This window comes from Antechinus flavipes, chromosome 2, assembly GCF_016432865.1.
Source record: "Antechinus flavipes isolate AdamAnt ecotype Samford, QLD, Australia chromosome 2, AdamAnt_v2, whole genome shotgun sequence".
Classification (NCBI taxonomy): domain Eukaryota; kingdom Metazoa; phylum Chordata; class Mammalia; order Dasyuromorphia; family Dasyuridae; genus Antechinus; species Antechinus flavipes.
The window spans coordinates 215,764,900-215,784,081 of record NC_067399.1 but is presented as its reverse complement, the minus strand read 5'-3'; the positions used below and the strand labels follow the sequence as shown (position 1 = coordinate 215,784,081).

General features: G+C 36.1%; 1 pseudogene; it reads left to right on the top strand.

Moving 5' to 3' along the window:
- The first annotated feature begins 15,835 nt into the window (after window positions 1-15,835).
- LOC127552432 (ectonucleoside triphosphate diphosphohydrolase 4-like) lies at window positions 15,836-17,981 on the top strand (annotated as a pseudogene).
- Window positions 17,982-19,182: the final 1,201 nt, after the last annotated feature.

Below are 19,182 nucleotides of genomic sequence, written 5' to 3'. Positions count from 1 at the left end.
CTGCAGGTTCTTCTTGCATAAAGGAAGTGGCAGTAAATTGAAATCTAAAGAAAGCCAATGGAAGAAAGAAGTAGAAGGGAGAGGGGAGAACATTCTAGGTACAATAAATATCTTAATTTCAAACTATGAAGATGTCATATATGAGGAACAATAAAGAGACCTATATAAATGAAGTAGAGCTGGTGAAAGGAGCCCATAAGAAGCTCATAAAGTTAAGTTGGGGAGAGATTTTAAAGATTTTTGAATGTCAAACAGAATAAATTATATTTGATCCCAGAACTTATATTTAGTTAGCTTATACTAATATTTACTAAGTAGGGGAGGAATATGGTCCAACATATAAAGTCTAGTCAAAATTGCATTAAATACAAAGAATACAAATACAAGCAAAAAGAAAGAAAAAGCTGCCCATTTGGAGGAAATCAACATGTAAAAGAGAGCTGAAATACAAAAGAGCTTGAAGCTTAGTGGTGAAGTCTGGATGATGAATGATAGCTTATCTAGCTCATTTCCCAAAATTCTGGTTCTATGAAGAACTCAAGAGAAAGGCAATTTAGGCATGGCAGCAAAGTTCTGAACTTAAATAAAATCACTTGGTATCTGTGTGGAAGATGATTTATAATCAGAAAGAATTCAAGGGGAAGAAACCAATTAAGAGGCTATTGAAATAGTTCAAGAGGGGTAATAAAGACTGGCACAAGAAAGATAGATGTATAAGTAGTGAACAGGATACAGGTGCAAGAGTTATCATGGTAGGAAAACAAAAATAAATTTAGGTATTGAATAAATATGTGAGGCAAGAAAGAGTGAGAAGTTGAAGATGACACCAAGGTTTACTCTGATCATTGGAATAATGATAATAAACTTGACAATAATAAGGACGTTTGCAACAGGAATAGATGTGGTGTAATGCTGGAGAAATTGAGGCAAGAAGAGATTAGAGGGTTTTAATATTTGAATAGTGGAGAAGTTGGGCTACTCATACTAGCCATTTTGGATGGGACTCTTGTCTCAAAGCATCCAGCAATGAGCAAGTAATTCCAGAGGCACTGGGTGAGAAGAAATTCCAGGAAGGACCATAATTCAGTTCTAACAGGTTGGGGGTTAGGAGGAAGGATTATAAATTCTGATAAGTTGGGAGTGAAGAAGGTGGTCAAGCAGGAGACAGGAAGTCTGGGCCAGGAAAGATAGAGGATACTCTCTAGGTATTTGAGATAAGCCATCTGGAGTTTTGTGACTTTTTGGAATGCCAGAGTGGCCAGAGCTCCACAGCCCTAATTATATCAGTCCTAATGGTCAGGAAGGGGAAAGGGTTGCCACCAGAGAAACTGAGGCAGAACAATTCAGGGAAACTGAGGCAGGGAAACTGAAGTATTACAATTCAGGGAAACTGAGGCATAATAGTGGAAGAATTGATAGCAAGTCCTGTTTTGGATGTGTTGAATCTGAAATATTCCTGCAACACTCATTTCAAAATATCCAAAAAGCAGTTTGTGATTTAGGACAGGAGCTCAGAAGAAAGACTAGGGCAAGATATAGATTGTAGTTCCAGAAGTCATCTGATTTTGTCAATTATAAAAACAATTTTGACTCTGGCTATCCTACCCCATTTAACTACCATCCTAAATCTGCTCTTCCTTTTAATTTCTTTAAAAATATTTATGCTAAGTTCCCTCACTTCTATACCATCTGCTCAATCCTGAAACATCTGTAGCTTTGTTTCCACTCTGACCACTTTCCCAAAATGATTATTTCCATGGCCACTAACACTAAAGCTTTCCTCATCCCTACATACAACTACTTTTTTTTCCCCATTCTTCATCATCTTTCATATTGAAATCACCATAAAGAATTCCTAGGATTCCCTGAACTTGTCTTTTTGAATTGCTCTATTTTTTTCAGAAACACTGGCCCTGGTATATATGAGACCCTGATAGAATCAGGTATGAATTCCCAACCAACCGCTCACAGCTGACAATTTTTTTTTCTTTGAATACCAATCTGAACTACCTGTGTGTCCTTGAGAGTCAAGACAGGTACCAGTCGATCTGCACCAGATGGAAAAACTGCTTTTGCATCTGGGACTCTTGTAGATAAGCAGACTATCATATCTTCATAATTTAGCAGTTCCCAGGGGAAAAGAAGGTTGCTTTTGACATTTTACTTATTCATGATTTTTTTTTCTCTTTGGGAGGGGATTAGGCCATTTCCTCTCTCCTAATGACTTTCCTTTTCCCCTGTAATTTAAATACCAAGGTTTATCCCATCATTGCCAGACAACCTACTATAGGGAATTCCCACAAGCATGTGTCTTTCTCTGGTACTAAATCTAATTGTAATCCGTGTCTCATGGACTTGTCATAGTGTTTTTAGCTAACATCACTTAATGTCAAGGCACATTTTGACTTCCTATATCTATTCTTTTCCCTCTCTCATTCATCTGCCTTATCACTAATGCAGGAATTATTAACTATTTTTTGTTTTGTGTATTCCTTTAGCAGTCTAATGATGCATGTAGATGCTTTCTCAGAATAATTTGTTTAAGTAAATAAAATAAACCACTTTAGCAAAGTTTCAGGATATAAAATAAACCCACATAATTCATCACATAGCATATATATATAACAAACAAAGCCCAAAAGCAAGACAGTGAGAAATTCCATCTAACATAATTGTAGACAATTAAAAATACTTGGGAGTCTACCTGCTAAGACATACCCAGGAACTATAGGAACACAATTTTACAAAGCACTTTTCCCACAAATAAAAGTCATATCTAAATAATTGGGAAAATATCAATTGCTGATAGATAGACCAAGTTAATAAAATAAAAATAGCAATTTAACTAAACATCTACTTATTCAGTGCCATGCTAATAAAACCAAGAAATAATTTTATAGAGCTGAAAATATTGACAATAATGAAGAATAAAAGGTCAAGAATAACAAGAATATTAATGAAAAAAATGCAAAGGAATGCAGCTTAGTCATATCAGATCTAAAATTATATTATAAAGCAGCAATTATCAAAACTATTTGGTACTGGCTAAGCAATAAGAATAATGGATCAATGTAATGAATTATGTGGGGAAATTGAAACACTAATGCATTGTTGGTGGAGTTGTGAACTTATCCAGTCATTCCGGAGAGCAATTTGGAACTATGCTCACACTCTTGGATCCAACAATACTATTACTAAGTCTGTATCCCCTAAAAATCATAAAAAAAGTGAAAAGAAGCCACATGTATAAAAAACATTTATCACAGCTCTTTTTGTGGTGGTAGAGAATTTATCACAGCTCTTTTTGTGGTGGTAGAGAATTGAAAATTGAGTGGATTACTAACAATTGGGGAATGGTTGAACAAGCTGTAATATATGAATATAATGGGATACTATTTTGCTGTAAAAAATGATGAGTGGATGGGTTGCAGAAAAAAAATACATAAATTGATGCTGAGTGAAATGAGCAGAACCAGGAGAATACTGTGTACAGTAATAACTAAATTGTACAGTGATCAACTATGATAGACTTAGCTCTTCTTGGCAATTCCAAATCAAGACAGTTCCAAAAGACTAATGACAGAAAATGTTGGTCACATCCAGAGGAACAATTATGAAGTCAGAATGAAGATCAAAGCACCTATTTTTTTTTCTTTTCTTGTCTTTATTTCTTCTTTCTTATGGTTTTTCCCCTTTGTCCTGATTTTTCTTTCACAACATGACTAATGTAGAAATGTGTTTAACATAATTGTCAATATATAACATATCAGATTCTTTGCCATCTGTGGGAGGAAGGGAGAAAAACAGAACTCAAAATCTTATAGAAATGAATGTTGAAAATTATCTTTACATACAATTGAAAAATACTATTATGTTAAAAAATAAATAAGTAAATGCATAAAAATACATGTGAATACAATTGTATTGAAATATAATTATGAAAATATTAGGGGGAGAAGGAAAGTTCAGAAAGCCCAGATTAATAACTCTGGCACTAGTGGATAAATCTTTTTTACTTGTTGATAATGGTTACATTATTTATTTGTTCAAAAATCTTCAATATTTCTCTGTTAGTCCCAAATAAAGTTTTAATTTCAGATCCAAAACCCTTTAAATTTGGCAGTATCTCCCACTTCCAGCCTTAGAGCATGACTCTTTGTTTTTATGACAGGTTTTCTCTTGCACCAGCTCCTACTCCTATCCTTGCCTGTGTACCCACTGGTACCTACCAATAGGCAGCTATGCCTCTTGACAATTGGTTTCCAATATGTTATGAATCAAGGTGGTTCCTGGTATATGATTTGGTCCAGCTGCCACAAAGAAAGGTGAAACAGAAAGGCAAAAGCAGCTGGAACTTCATTCCAACTACCAAAAGAATTGGAAGAGAGGTACTACTCAAGTGGGACAAACACAAGCCAGATGCTAGTAGAGCAGGACCAATTCAGGACCAACTTGGCTGGAAGCACAATTACTACAGAAACACAGAAGAAAAGATTGATTACATGTAACTGTATAATGACCAAAGCTTGGTCCCAGAGAATAGTTGAACAACCTCATATTATTCTTGTCTTTTCAGAAATGAAGAACTATAAATATAAAATGTTTTATAGGCTGTCAAATGAGGTTGTTAATTTAGTTTACTTTTTTGTGACAAGAGTTCACTGGATACAAAAGGATTGGGAAGGTGGATATTCTGAAAGCACTAAGTTATAAAAATAAAAGGGAACTATAAAACTTTTTAATCAGTTGGTGAAATAAATGATAAATGTTTTGGTTTGGAAAATACCCCGCAAAACAATAAAGGAAATAGTTTCAGGAGTAATGTTGGTCATCTGGTGCTTGGGAGAACAACTTCTGACTAGAGATTGTAACAACTTTGAGTAGTCAGTAAGTGTAGTGAGAAGGCCTTCTGGTAACATCTTGTAGTGAGATCATAGAATATGTAGAGATTTATGGGAATGATTGTAGTGTATTTAAATCAGATTAATGAAAGTTTGAGTGAATCAGTGCATGGTGATATAGCAATTATGGAATATCAGAGGTTGTCCATCAGAATTTGATGTAAGAAACTCTCCATCAGGGTAGGGGGAGAGGCCATGGAGGAAGACTAAAATCTGATTGATAATGCCTTTCCAGCCACACAGCACAGAGTAGCCATTAAGAAATGAGATACATGCTCAGGTTCTATCCAGTATATTCTACCTGAATCAAGGTCTTCTGAGTTTGCTTCTGGTTGCTATTTTGGGAAGGAAAATTTGATGGGAAAAGGTTGAGGGAGTTTAATATGTGTGATTACAGGATATGGATAGTATTTCTTTGTGAAATGAGAAAAGATCCACAATTTTCAAAGAGAACCAAGAGTGGAAAAGAACAGAAGGATATTGCTCTTCCTCTCACTCCAAGGAGAAGATTTTACTTTTATCAGAGAAAAGAAAAAACAGGATCAATGTATGTCATGGACCCTGAGAAATATAACAGTGCAGTTAGGATAGGAATTAAAAGTAAAAGAACATGGAAAGTAAATAAACACAAGCAGATGTCCTGACCACCCTGTAGAATATTATCCAAGTGGAAATTCATCACCTTTGGACTTCAAGCCTCTAATCCCAAAAAAGTCTTGAGCAAAGTAGAACAGAACAGTCACTGGATTAATTATTAAAAGAGAGTTTCTGATCCTACCTCACCAGTTTTGACCTGTGATTTCACTTCTTTTAGACTTCCAATTTTTTTATCCAAAAATGAAAGGGTTGGTCTAATTGACTTTAATCTTCTCTTCCAGCTTTAACTTTGTGATCCTATGAATCTGACCTCATGACATCATATCCAGAGAGCAGGAAGGAACTTTAATGGTCATCTTGTCCAATACTTCATCTTATATAATAGGAAAGTGAGGCCCAAAGTGTAATTCACTTGCTTCAGGGTTATACTAGTAATAAAAGTAGATATGAGATTTGAACCCAGATTTACTTACTCCAAACCCAGCTTTTACAGTGTTATATCTTGCTTCCTTTTCGGCATTGAAGAGAAAATCTGGAAATGAGCCAGTTCATCTTTTCAGCCTCCTCTCTGGGTAATTATTTTGAAGGATCAGGCTTTGAATACAGCACTAGAGGGAAGTCAGAGAACCCACCCCCATTTACTAAAAAAAAAAAAATTCTTTTTTTTTCCTGACTGGCTAACTCCCTAAGCTTCCTGGAAATAAGTCCCAGAGGCTCATTAATTGGATCTCAGCTGGTGTCACAGTAAGGGGGCCCAATGTAGAGGAAGGGAGTCTCTCCCTGAGGCCCAGGCTATGTGACTTCTCCAAGACTGCATCCCTGCCTGCTTCCCTTTGGCAAGGGACGGAGAACAGAGCCCTTATTATGCTGGGAGAGTACGCTCCAGTCACCCTTCAAGTCTATTCATCACTGTTCAATAAAGTCCATTTCTTTGATACAGTATCCTTGATGGTGTTTTTTCACCGTTCAGGCCCCAGCAATCTGGAAAGCTCAGTGATTTGCAATTGGTCTCTCAGTCGTTAGGGTGAATGAGAAAGATTCTCCTGTGGATGTGGTCTGTGGGCCTGGCAAAAGAAAAAGAAAGGGGAGAGGACAGCCTGAGATTTTTAAATTAATGACCAAGCTTGGGTAGAGAGGAGGGAGGGAGAGCTGGCTCTAACTGGTAGCTGCAGGGAAGACAAATAGTCTGGAGGGCACAGAGCTGAAGGGGGGCCCCTCTATTTGGACCTTGGGAGAAGCAGCCATCGGTCTGTGCCATTCCAGAAGTGAATCGACTTGGCTGCCTGGCTAAAGAGAGGAGACTGGTGGGGCTTGTTTCTCATTTCAAAAAAGGAGAACAAGGGGAATGGGTCAGGGGCTGTCTAAGACAATGACTCCTGCTTCTGAGTTAATGCTCCTCCAGGGTCTGAGGCACTCCCTTTGGTCTCCCACGGTATCCAGGGCCATCTCCAGTCATCCTGACCTGTATCTGGCTACTGGACCCAGATGGCTCTGGAGAGGAAAGTGAGGCAGGTGACCTTGCACAGCCCTCCCTCACTTAAATCCAATTCACCTGTATGTCATGGTATCACCTTCCTGATGTCATGGTCCTCTTCAAGAAAGGACAAAATAACAGCCCTTTAGACAAAAAATCTGCTGTGGGAGCAGAGGGTGAGGGAGGATCACAGGAACTGAGGGAGAGGGTGAATTGTGGAGCCCTGTTTATGAACACTCTGAATGTATTACAGTATTACCTCTGAATTATGAAGCAGAAGACCAGGGTAAATTACCACTCTGAACTAACCTCAGACAAATCATTCAATTTCTCCTGGACCTCAGTCTCCTCATCTGTCAAATAAAGGCTAGATGATCTTTGAGGTCCTTTTCAACTTGGTACCCTGTGATGCTATGACCCTGGACTGGGTAGGCATGTTTGTTAAGCATTACTCACCCAACAAATGAGACTACTCTTTCCTTACAAGAAAGATTCATTTTCCCAACCTTTTCTAAAGGACTTTGGAAAGGAGTAATGGTACAACTGTACAGAGAGGTCACTAGATTTAGATTCTGTGGCCAGTCTAGACTTCAGCTTTGCTCCTAAGCACTAAACAGATGACATTTATGCTCAAAGATTTAACTGGATTTGTGATCTCATCAATTTAGAAATTCTTCCAAAGACATGGATTTCAATTCATCCGTGCAATGCTTGTACTAATTCTTTTTTTTAAATGTATTTATTTAAAATTAAATGGAAAATAAGAATAAATAGAAAAAGAAAGACAGAAAGAAAAAATAACAAAGAAAACATTGTCACGTACACTGCAGAATATCAGGAAGGATTCAAAATATATAACATAAATATATAACAATACATTTCCATTTCAAGAAAGCATATATAATAACAGAAGACATTTTCATAACTGTCTATCTTTTCTTTTCTTCTTTGTAGATTTTCTTTTGTTTTCCACTATGTACTTTTTACTTTATTTTTTCCCCTTTCTTCCTCCTCACTTTCCCTAACCAGGTGGTATTTAAGCATGTATGTATGTATGTATGTATGAGACTACTCTTTCCTTACAAAAAAGATTCTTTTTTCCCAACCTTTTCTAAAGGATTTTGAAAAGAAGTAATGGTATAGTTGTACAGGGAAGTCACTAGATTTAGATTCTATGGCCAGTCTAGATTGCATTCTAGATTTACATATACATGTGTATACACATATACACATACATCTAAACCAATATTAATAAGATTGACAGATAATGTAGATTTCTCTCTTGATTGATTCTTTAAGTTTGACTTTGTCTGAGTTCAATGATTATTATGATTATTATTAATCTCCCCATAGATGCTTTCCTTATCTTGTCCCCTCACCATTTCCCTTCCTCTTTATCCCCTTCCTAGTAATCTATATATCCATCTTATTCCCATTAATCTAAACACTCTTCTGTATTACACCTTATCCTATGACCCTCTTTCCTTCTCTCTTTATATGCTACCTTATCCTATTCCCTTCCCCCCTTATTTATATATTTTGGAGTATTCTATACCTTTCTTGATATATGTGTGTGTGTGTGTGTGTGTGTGTATATATATATATATATATATGTATGTATATATTTAATATAGTTTTAGATGTGTGTGTATATGTGTTTGTGTTTATATGTAATTTTATACATATATATAGTTATATGTAAATACAGATTTCCCTCTTTAACCCAAAAACTGGATCTCAGCTGGTGTCACAGTTAAGGTCCAACATGGAGGAAAGGAGTTTTTCTCTGACACCCCAGGCTATGTGACTAACTTTTGAGAACTACCAGCCTTTTTTGCCTATCTAATTCCTCTATGTTTGTTCTTGCTATAGCACATCATCCATAAAGCATCATTATTATTTTTAGTTTTTCCTAGACAGTTTTGCTTTTTAGAATCACATCATACTCAAGTCTACCCCAATTTTTTTTAGACTACCCAATTACTAATGCCAATTTTAGATATATGGTTTACAATTGCAAAAATAAACAATTTGTCTTTATTGAGTCCCTTGAAATTAGTCTTTAATGTTGGTTCATATGTGTTAAATCTTCTCCTGAGTTCAGGTTTGTTGGAGACAAAATCCTGAAAATCTGACAATTTATTGAATATCCCTTTCTTTTGATTCAATATTATATTTAACTTTGCTATATATAATCAGCCACAACTCTATTTCTTTTGATTGTCAATGCATGCATATTGTAGGACCTGTAAGGTTTTATTGTAGCCACTAATAAATCCTGTGCAATTATTATTGTAGCTTCAGCATATTTTAATTGTTTTTGTTGTTTTTATTGTTGCTGCTGCTGCTGTTGCTGCTGCTACTTGTAAAATTTCTTTCTGATCTGGGGGTTTTAACATTTAACAATCATGTTCCTATATGTTTTCCTTATAGAATTTCTTTGAGGTACTGATCAGTAGATTTTTTTTTCCTAATTCTACTTTCCCCTTATTCTCTCATTACAGGACTTTTTTTAACTTATTACTTGCATTATTTTATCAAGGTTCTCTTTTTTTGGTCAAATTATTCTTAAGTTTTCTCTTCTTGATCTATTGTTTTTCTTATGTTTCATATTATTTTCTTTTTTTCTTTTTTTTTTTTTTTGCTGAGGCAATTGGGGCTAAGTGACTTGCCCAGGGTCACACAGCTAGACAGTGTCTGAGATCAGATTTGAACTCGGGTCCTCCTGACTTCAGGGCTGGTGCTCTATCCACTGTGCCACCTAGCTGCCCCCTTTTTTTTTTCATTCTTTATATTTTGTTTTATTATTTCTTGGTTTCACAACTTCACTGGTTTCTCCTTACCCAGTTCTAATTTTCAAAGAGTCACTTTCTTCCTAAAGTCTCTGGATCTCCTTTTTCTATTAGTTGACATTTTTTTTCATAATCTTGTTTTTCTTGGAAAGTTCTTTGTTTTTTCTTCAATCATTCTCACTTGATTTTCTACACAATATTTAATTTTTCCAAATACATGTAAAGATATTTTTCAACATTCATCTTTGCAAGATATAGAGAACTGACTCTAATTTATAAGAAATCAAGCCATTCTCCAATTGATAAATGGTCAAAGGATATGAACAGACAATTTTCAGATGATGAAATTGAAACTATTACCACTCATATGAAAGAGTGTTCCAAATCATTATTGATCAGAGAAATGCAAATTAAGACAACTTAGTGTCTTAAAACAACTAAGATACCACTACACACCTGTCAGATTGGCTAAGATGACAGGAAAAAATAATGATGAATGTTGGAGAGGATGCGGGAAAACAGGGACACTGATGCATTGTTGGTGGAGTTGTGAACGAATCCAACCATTCTGGAGAGCAATCTGGAATTATGCCCCAAAAGTTATCAAACTATGCTTACCCTTTGATCCAGTAGTGCTACTACTGGGCTTATACCCCAAAGAGATACTAAAGAAGGGAAAGGGGCCTGTATGTGCCAAAATGTTTGTAGCAGCCCTGTTTGTAGTGGCTAGAAACTGGAAATTGAATGGATGCCCATCAATTGGAGAATGGCTGGGTAAATTGTGGTATATGAATGTTATGGAATATTATTGTTCTGTAAGGAATGACCAGCAGGATGAATACAGAGAGGCTTGGAGAGACTTACATGAACTGATGCTAAGTGAAATGAGCAGAACCAGGAGATCATTATATACCTCAACAATGATATTGTATGAGGATATATTCTGATGGAAGTGGATTTCTCTGACAAAGAAACCTAACTGAGTTTCAATTGATAAATGATGGACAGAAGCAGCTACACCCAAAGAAAGAACACTGGGAAACGAATATTAATTATTTGCATTTTTGATTTTCTTCCCGGGTTATTTTTACCTTCTAAATCCGATTCTCCCTGTGCAACAAGAGAACTGTTGGGTTCTGCAAACATATATTGTATCTAGGATATACTGCAACATATCTAACATATATAGGACTGCTTGCCATCTAGGGGAGGGGGAAAATCGGAACAGAAACGAGTGCAAGGGATAATGTTGTAAAAAATTTACCCTGGCATGGATTCTGTCAATATAAAGTTATTATTAAATAAAATAAAATAAAATAAAATATTAAAAAAAACAAAAAAAATTCATCTTTGCAAAACCTTGTATTCCAAATTTTTCTCCCTCTCTCCCCCCAATCCCTCCCCAAAGCAGCAAGCAATCTGATATAGTTTAAACATGTACAATTCTTCTAAACATATTTCCATATTTGTCATGCTTCATAAGAAAAATCAAATCAAAGGGGGAAAAACCATGAGAAAGAAAAACAATCCAAGCAAACAAACAGCAACAACAAAAGTTGAAAATACTTTGCTGTGATTCACATTCAGTTTCCATAATCCTTTCTGTAAATGCAGATAGTACTTTCCATCATAAGTCTATTGGAATTGTCTTGAATCAATTTAAACTTCATTATTGAAAAGAGCCAACTTCATCACAGTTGATCATCACATAATCTTGTTGTGACTGTATACAATGTTCTCTTGGTTCTGCTCACTTCATTCAACATCAATTAATGTAATTCTTTACAGGTTTTTTTTTTTCCTGAAATCAATCTGCCTGTCATTTCTTATAGAACAACAATTTGAGTTAGGAAAGACTTTTTTTTTTATTTTAGTATCTTCCTCTGAGGATGAATCCATTCTCCCTATTTCCATAGTAACTTTCTATGGTTGGGTTCTTTCTCTTTTGCCTGTTCATTAAAAAAAAAAATAAGAATTTAAGAAGAATTCTGGAAAGATGGTAGAATAGATCAGTAAATTTCAAACCCTTCAGATTCCCTGCACAAGCAAAACAAATTTGGGATTTAAAGTGAACATAGACTGGTAAAAAAAATGAACAGGGGTCCTTTTAGTGAACATAAGATCTGAAGAAAGACTCTAGGCTGGAGAACTGAGATCTGCGGTTATTTTACTCCACACTTACGACTCTATCTCCTTTTATCTTTATTTTTGGTTTGTTAGACCTCCCAAATAGGACAAAAAGAAGATAAATAGTACTGAAAATCATAATTGTTTTATTTGTGATTGCTTTGGCTGGATGGAAGAATGAAAGACATTATTTCATTTGGATACAAGAGGGAAAAAACTGAGCAGTGATAATGGGTGAACTTGGAATACTTTTGAAAATGAATCTAGAGGGCAGAAATAAAATGGCAGAGGTGATACAGCAACTCATCTGAATTCTTCCAACATTCTTATCCAAAAAAAATTTGAAATGTCTCAAAATGAATTCTAGAGAGACAGAGTTAACAAAAGAGTGAAGTAAGGCAATTTTTCAGCCTAATACAAGTAAGGAGGTTAGAAATCGAGATCCACAACACCAGGGTGGTGGTCCTCCTGGAGCACAACCCACATCACGATGATAATACCTCTGAGGCATCACAGCAGGCCTTGGAGGCAACTGCAAAAGTAACAGCAGCTGCTTCAAGAGCTTTCAGCACATGGAAGATAGTCAGACAATAGTCATAAAATGATTGCAGAGAAACCTTTATTGACAGTAAGTATAGAATCCTATTGAATTGTCCATATGCAGGTCCAAGTTCCAGTTCCAGGGAAAAAAGGATCACTCTGGTCTGTGCTTACAGGGGACCAATTATAAGGTGAAGAATGGAACTTGTGGTTGCTTACAGCGAGTAGGGACCTGGACTCAGTTTCAAGGCAAAAAAGAGCTCTATGGCTTGTGGTCACAGAAGAGCAAGAGATCTGACACAATTCTAGGGGAGAAAGGAAAACTATCATCTATAGCTTCAAGCCAACATGCACTCTTCCTGGGTAAAGACCAGAGCAAGACAAGGACAATAGTGTCTACACTTCTTGGATCATACCACCTTAAAAGTATTGAAAACATAAAGACCTTCAGAACTAGTTCTGAAAACAAAAGTTTGAAAAATCTGGAGCTTGGGACAGTGCTCTGTTCATGCCAGAAACAGAAAGACTAACTTTAATCTAAAGTTAAAAATCAAACTATAGTCTGAGAAATTGAGCAAACATTATCAACAGTAAAAGAACCTATCAAAAATTTCTATAGTAACAGGCAAGATCAAAACAAAAACTCAGAAGGCAATGATATCAAAACAGCTACAAAGTCTTACAAAATGTAGCTGGACACAAGCTCAACAAGAATTCCTGAGAAAGCTCACAAAAGATATAAAGACAAAATAAGAGAGATAAATGAAAGGGTGGGGGAGAGAAATGAGAACACTGCAGCAAAATTATAAAAAGAGATGCAACAGCTTAGTAAAAGAGATACAAAAATAATGAAGAAAAAACATTTTAAATGGAATTGATCAATTGGTAAAAGAAAAACAAAAATCCACTGAAGAAAAGAAGTCCTTGAAAAGGAGAATTGGTCAAATGGAAAAATGGCTTTAAAAGGGGAATGAATTATATAATTCCTTAAAAATTAGACTTGGGTAATGGAAACTAATAATTACATGAGACATCAAGATATATTAAAAAATCAAAAAGAATGAAAAAATAGAAAAAAAAATGTGAAATATACAAAAAATAGCTAACCTAGGAAATAGATCAAAAAGAGATAGTTTAAGAATTATTGTGCTTCCTGAAAGCCATGATTAAAAAAAAAAACTAAAAAATCTAGGCATCACATTTCAAAAAATTATCAAGAAAAACTAACCTTATATCTAAAATCAGAGAGTAAAATAGAAATTATAATTTACTGTTACTGCCTGAGACTCCAAAGTAAAAATTCATTGGAATATTATAACAAGAATTCAGAGTTCCGAGGTCAAAGAGAAAATATTTCAAGCTGCAAGAAAAAAAAATTCATCATGGAGCCACAATAAGAATCACACAAAATTTAGCAGCTTCTATAATAAAGGAGAGAAGATATTGGAGTATGATATTCCAGAATACAAAAGACCTGAATTACAACCAAAAATAATCTTCCTAAAAAACTGAGTATAATCCTTTAGGTGAAAAATGTATATTTAATGAAATAAAAGATATACAAGTATTACTGATGAAAAGACCACAGCTGAGTAGGAGAAATATGACTTTCGATTGCAAGACTCAAAAGCATAAAAAAGTAAACAGGAAAGAGAAATCATAAAGAACACAATAAAGTTAAACTGTTAATATTTCTATGTGGGAAAATGATATAACTTCTAAAAACTTAATTGTTATTAGGGTAGTTAGAAGGATTCTACAAGGGTATGGGTATAAATGGACTATGATGATATTATCACCCCCAAAATGAAGAATTAAGCAATAGGAATGCATTGAGGGAAAGGGGAAGGGAGAGTAAGAACAGGAAAAAATTGCCTCACATAAATAGGCTTTCAAAGACAAGTTTGTCTAGTGGAGAGATAAATGGAGAAAGGGTGGACATTGCTTAAACCTTACCTTTGTAAGAATTGGCTCAAAGAGGGAATAATAAAAATACTTAGTTGGGTAGAGAAATCTACCTTCCCAACAGGGAAATAGGAAGGGAAGAGAATCAAGGGGAAATTTTAGGATGAAAAGAAACAAGAACAGATTAAGGGAGACACTGATTAGAAACAAAACAGAGGAGGGATAAGGTATAAAGGATAAACAGGAAGAAAGGATAGAGTTAAATACAGAGTAATGTGATGAACTGAAATTAAAGTGGTTTCAAGAATAGATTAGATACCAGAATCCAACTATATGCAGGTCACAGATCTTTCTTACAAGAAAAAAAAAAATACTCTTTAAACAGAGACACATATAAGGACCTGAAGCAGAATCTATTATGCTTCAACTAATGTAAAAGAAACAGAGGTAGCAAACATTATCTCAGACAAAGCAAAAATAAGAGATAAGCAGGGAAAGTACACCTTGCGAAAAGGTGCGATAAACAATGAAGTAATGTTATTACTAAACATATATGCACAAAAAGGCATAGAATCCAAATTCTTAAAGAAAAAGTTAAATGAGTCACAGGAAGAAATAAACAGTAAAACTATACTAGTAGGGGACCTCAACTTTCCCTTCTCAGAACTAGGCAAAACTTATTAGAAAATAAATAAGAAAGAAATCAAGGAGATGGATAGAATTTTAGAAAAGTTAGATATTATAGACTGCTAGAGAAAATTGAATGGAAATAGAAAAGAATATACTTTTTTTTTTCTCAACTGTACCTGGTACTTCATCAATAAAATGACCATGAATTGGGGCACAAAAAGCTCACAACCAAATATGGAAAAGAAGAAATAATAAATGCATCCTTTCAAGACAATAATGTAATTAAAAATTACATTCAATAAAGGGCCAATGAAACAGGTTAAAAATTAATTGGAAATGAAATAATCTAATCCTAAGAATGAGTGAATCAAAGAATTAATCACAGAAACAAAAAATAATTTCACTTAAGAGAATGACAACAGTGAACTAATGTACCAAATACAAGCAAAGCAATACTTCAGGGAAAATTTATATTTCTAAATGCTCAATCAAATAATGAAAGAGTTGGGTTGAAATTGTTAAGAAATTAACAGAAATTGTTCTATTTTGGTTTCTAAACCATTCAGCTCTTATATTTTATGGGTGAGTTTATTCCATTCACATTTTTTGTTTCTCTTTGTTTATATCTCTACCACTTCTTTTTATCCTGTTCCTCCTCACAAGTATGTCTTCCTTTCTCTTAACCCTCTCTCCTTTTAGCACTTTCTCCTATTTCCCTGCCAGGTAAAATAGATTTCTATAATCACATGAGTATGTATGCTTCTTTTCTTGAAGTAAATTCTGATGAGTGTAATATTCAAAAACTTTTGTAACAGTGCGGCCTGGAGACCAAGAGGCTGGGTTTGATTTCTCCTCCGGATCATCTCAGCATGGGGAGGTTGGGCATCTCCTGCTTGTTTCCTGCTTTCTGGCATTTAGCAAATCCCCAGTGGGATGCCCTCAAATCCTAACATCATAATGCACCAGATTGTGGTCGTCAGCATCCTGGCTGCTGCGGTTTCCCTGCTGTACTTTTCTGTCATCATCCTCCGGCATAAGTATGGGTGTTTGTCCCGGGATAAGAAGTTTCACAGGTATCTGGCCTGCTTTGGGGACATTGAAGTCACTGATACTAGTAACTCCCACATCAATTACGGGATCGTGGTGGACTGCAAGAGCAGTGGGTTGTGGATCTTTGTCTACTGCTGGCCCCAGCAACCCGCACAATCTGTTGGACATCAGACAAATGAGGGAAAAGAACCGGAAGCCGGTGGTGATGAAAATAAAACCAGACATATCAGAGTTTGCTCCCTCTCCAGAAAAAGTCAGTGATTATATTTCTCCACTTCTGAGTTTTGCTGCAGAACATGTGCCATGGGCAAAACACAAAGAGACCCCTCTTTATATCCTCTGGACAGCTGGGATGAGAATCCTTCCAGAAAGTCAGCAAAAAGCCATTCTGGAACATCTTCTGATAGACATCCCAGCACACTTTGACTTTTTGTTCTTCAACTCTCATGCCAAGATTATTTCAGGGAAGCAGGAAGGTGTCTATACTTGGACTGGCATTAACTTTGTCCTTGGATATTTGAGCACATTGAAGATGATGATGAGGCTATGGTGGAAGTGAACTTTCCTGGAGCTGAGAGCCAAGCAGCCATTGTTCATAAGAGGAACAGCGGGTATTCTGAACATGGGCAGAGTGTTTACTCAGATAGCCTATGAAGTCCCCAAAAGTGTAAGCTTTGCTTCCTCACCGCAGGAAGAAGTAGCCAAAAATTTACTACAAGGTCCTTGTGGCTGAGGAACAAGGTCCTTCTTCTGATACTCCCTACCTGGACCCTTCCCTTCCCTTGGACATCAGGGATGAAATTAAGCAGAACGGGCAGATCATGTACCTTGGGGAACTGGAGACTTCACCCTGTGCAAGACACTCCACCCTTTCATGAAGAAGACCAACGAGACCCAGACTTCCCTCAACGGGGTCTATCAGCCTCCAGTTCATTTCCAGAACAGTGAATTCTATGGCTTTTCAGAATTCTACTATTGCACTGAGGATGTGTTAAGAATGAGAGTGAAGTGGAAAAGCACCCCAAATAGGACTGTGAGAAACATAATCTTGAATCTTTGTAGTTAGAAGTTTATTACTAGTTCTTCACTCCCTTATGCAGATGGTATTTTTTAACAACCCAGATGTGCTGTCCTGAAAAACCTGAGACCTTGACAACTTGATAAGCTTAAAGAAATACTGCTTATTGCTGTCTGGGAATGACCCTCTTAAGGTGATGACTTTTTGCCTCCTGTTTAGAATAAAAAATCTTTTATTATGACAAATGTATCAAGAAACATTTTGAAGTCTCTCTCTCTCTTCTTTCTATAACTATATGGCCCTGAGGCCACTCATTACTGACCCCTTCAGTCTTGGTGTTGGGAGATCAGTCCTGGCCAGTAATAAGCACTCTTAAAAGTTCATTATTTTGGCTGCCCTGTTTTTCTCTCGCCTGGGTACTTCAGGAGGAGATTACAATACTGCTAAGTTTATTAAAGCTGTCAAGGATTATTGTGCAACAAAGTGGTCCATCTTATGGGAACTCTTTGACCAGGGCCTGTATGCCTCTCACACTGATCTCCATAGGCTGAAATATTAGTGCTTTAAATATGTCTGGATGTATGAAGTGTTTCACTGAGGCTTTTCATTCCCAGTTAATTATAGCAATCTAAAAATGTCCTTGCAGGTATACGTCAAGGAAGAGCAGTGGATGCTGAGAGCAATCTTCTACAGGACCCGGTTTTTGCCTTTGAGAGACATCCAGCAGGAGACCTTCTGGGCCAGTTACATGCACTGGCAGAGCTTCTCATTTGTCCACAACCACTACCTATTCTGGGCCTGCTTCCTGATCATCCTTCTCTCCATCCTGCTCTACCTGCTGCCCCTGTGGCAGATTCACTGGTGCATGCTGTGGAGCAGCTTAGTGTCCTCCCTCTGGATAGAGGAAGGCCTCCCTTCTGCCCCATAAAATGGCTGGTACCTTGTGAGGCAGGACACAAGGGCGTGGGGAGACTCAGAAAGAAAAAGCCATTTTTGCCTCAAGGGTTCTTTTCACTGATTCCTAGAGAAGATAATAATCCACTTATAGGAAGAAATGGATAGCAAAATTATAAATAAATTCAGAAAAAGCAATACAAGGACACTGCCAATAACTTTAGAATTAATTGTATGACATGGGAAACATTGGCTCAAGACCACATGGTGTGCCCTTATTAACAAAGGTGCTGTGTTTTATAAGCAAAACAGAATTGAATTAACTCAGAAGAAATTAGAGATGTACAAAGTTAGAGAAGCTACCCCAAATGTTCATAGGATCTATTTGTGTCCAATTTGTGGCAGAATATTTCAAGTCCATATCAGACTGATGAGTCACAGTTAGACACACTGTAAAGGGCTCTAACAAGAATAACATTATTTTGGTCTTCCGAGAACAAAGAACAACAACCAAGGAGCCAAATAAGGTTAACTTTTAAAAAAATGACTTCTGAGTAAGTTAATGTCCCCCTAGAGTTTGAGCCACTCTTTAGTGACAAAAGTCAAAAGAAGGGAAGGAGATGGAGCCTGATAGGAGACTACTGAATATGTATATAGTAATTCTTTTTTTTTAAAGATCACTCTGTTGCTTGAGACTCAGCCATGATGATATCTATTGATTAGGAACTATTGACTGACAGTTTTTATATAGCCTCAGACTTCAAAGTGACCATGATCATCTTATTCAGGGACTAAAGTAGGTAAATAATATTAACTCACATTTCTGTAGTTCATCCTTCTGCCATAATAACATGTTTACTGGACATCTGTGAAGTCATATTGGATACACAAATGTATGGGAATGCCTTATGCCTATATATATTTCTGCTTCAACATCAGGGAATTCATAGCATATATATATATATATATATATATATATATATATACTTATCTCTCTGATTGCAGGTATTCAATCTTTTTAGGTAAGATGGACCACAATATTTTGCTACACTAAACACAAAGTTCCATTGACTCCTAATTGTCTTTAACATCAAAAACAAACTCCCTTCTTTGGCATTTAAAACTGTAATCTGGATTCAGTCAGATTATAGCAATCTTTCCCTACCCATGGCACAGAGATGAGAAAGGACAGAATTTCAGAAATGGGAGACATGAAGTGAAAATGTCTCTACATCTTCTATGGTCCAACACATG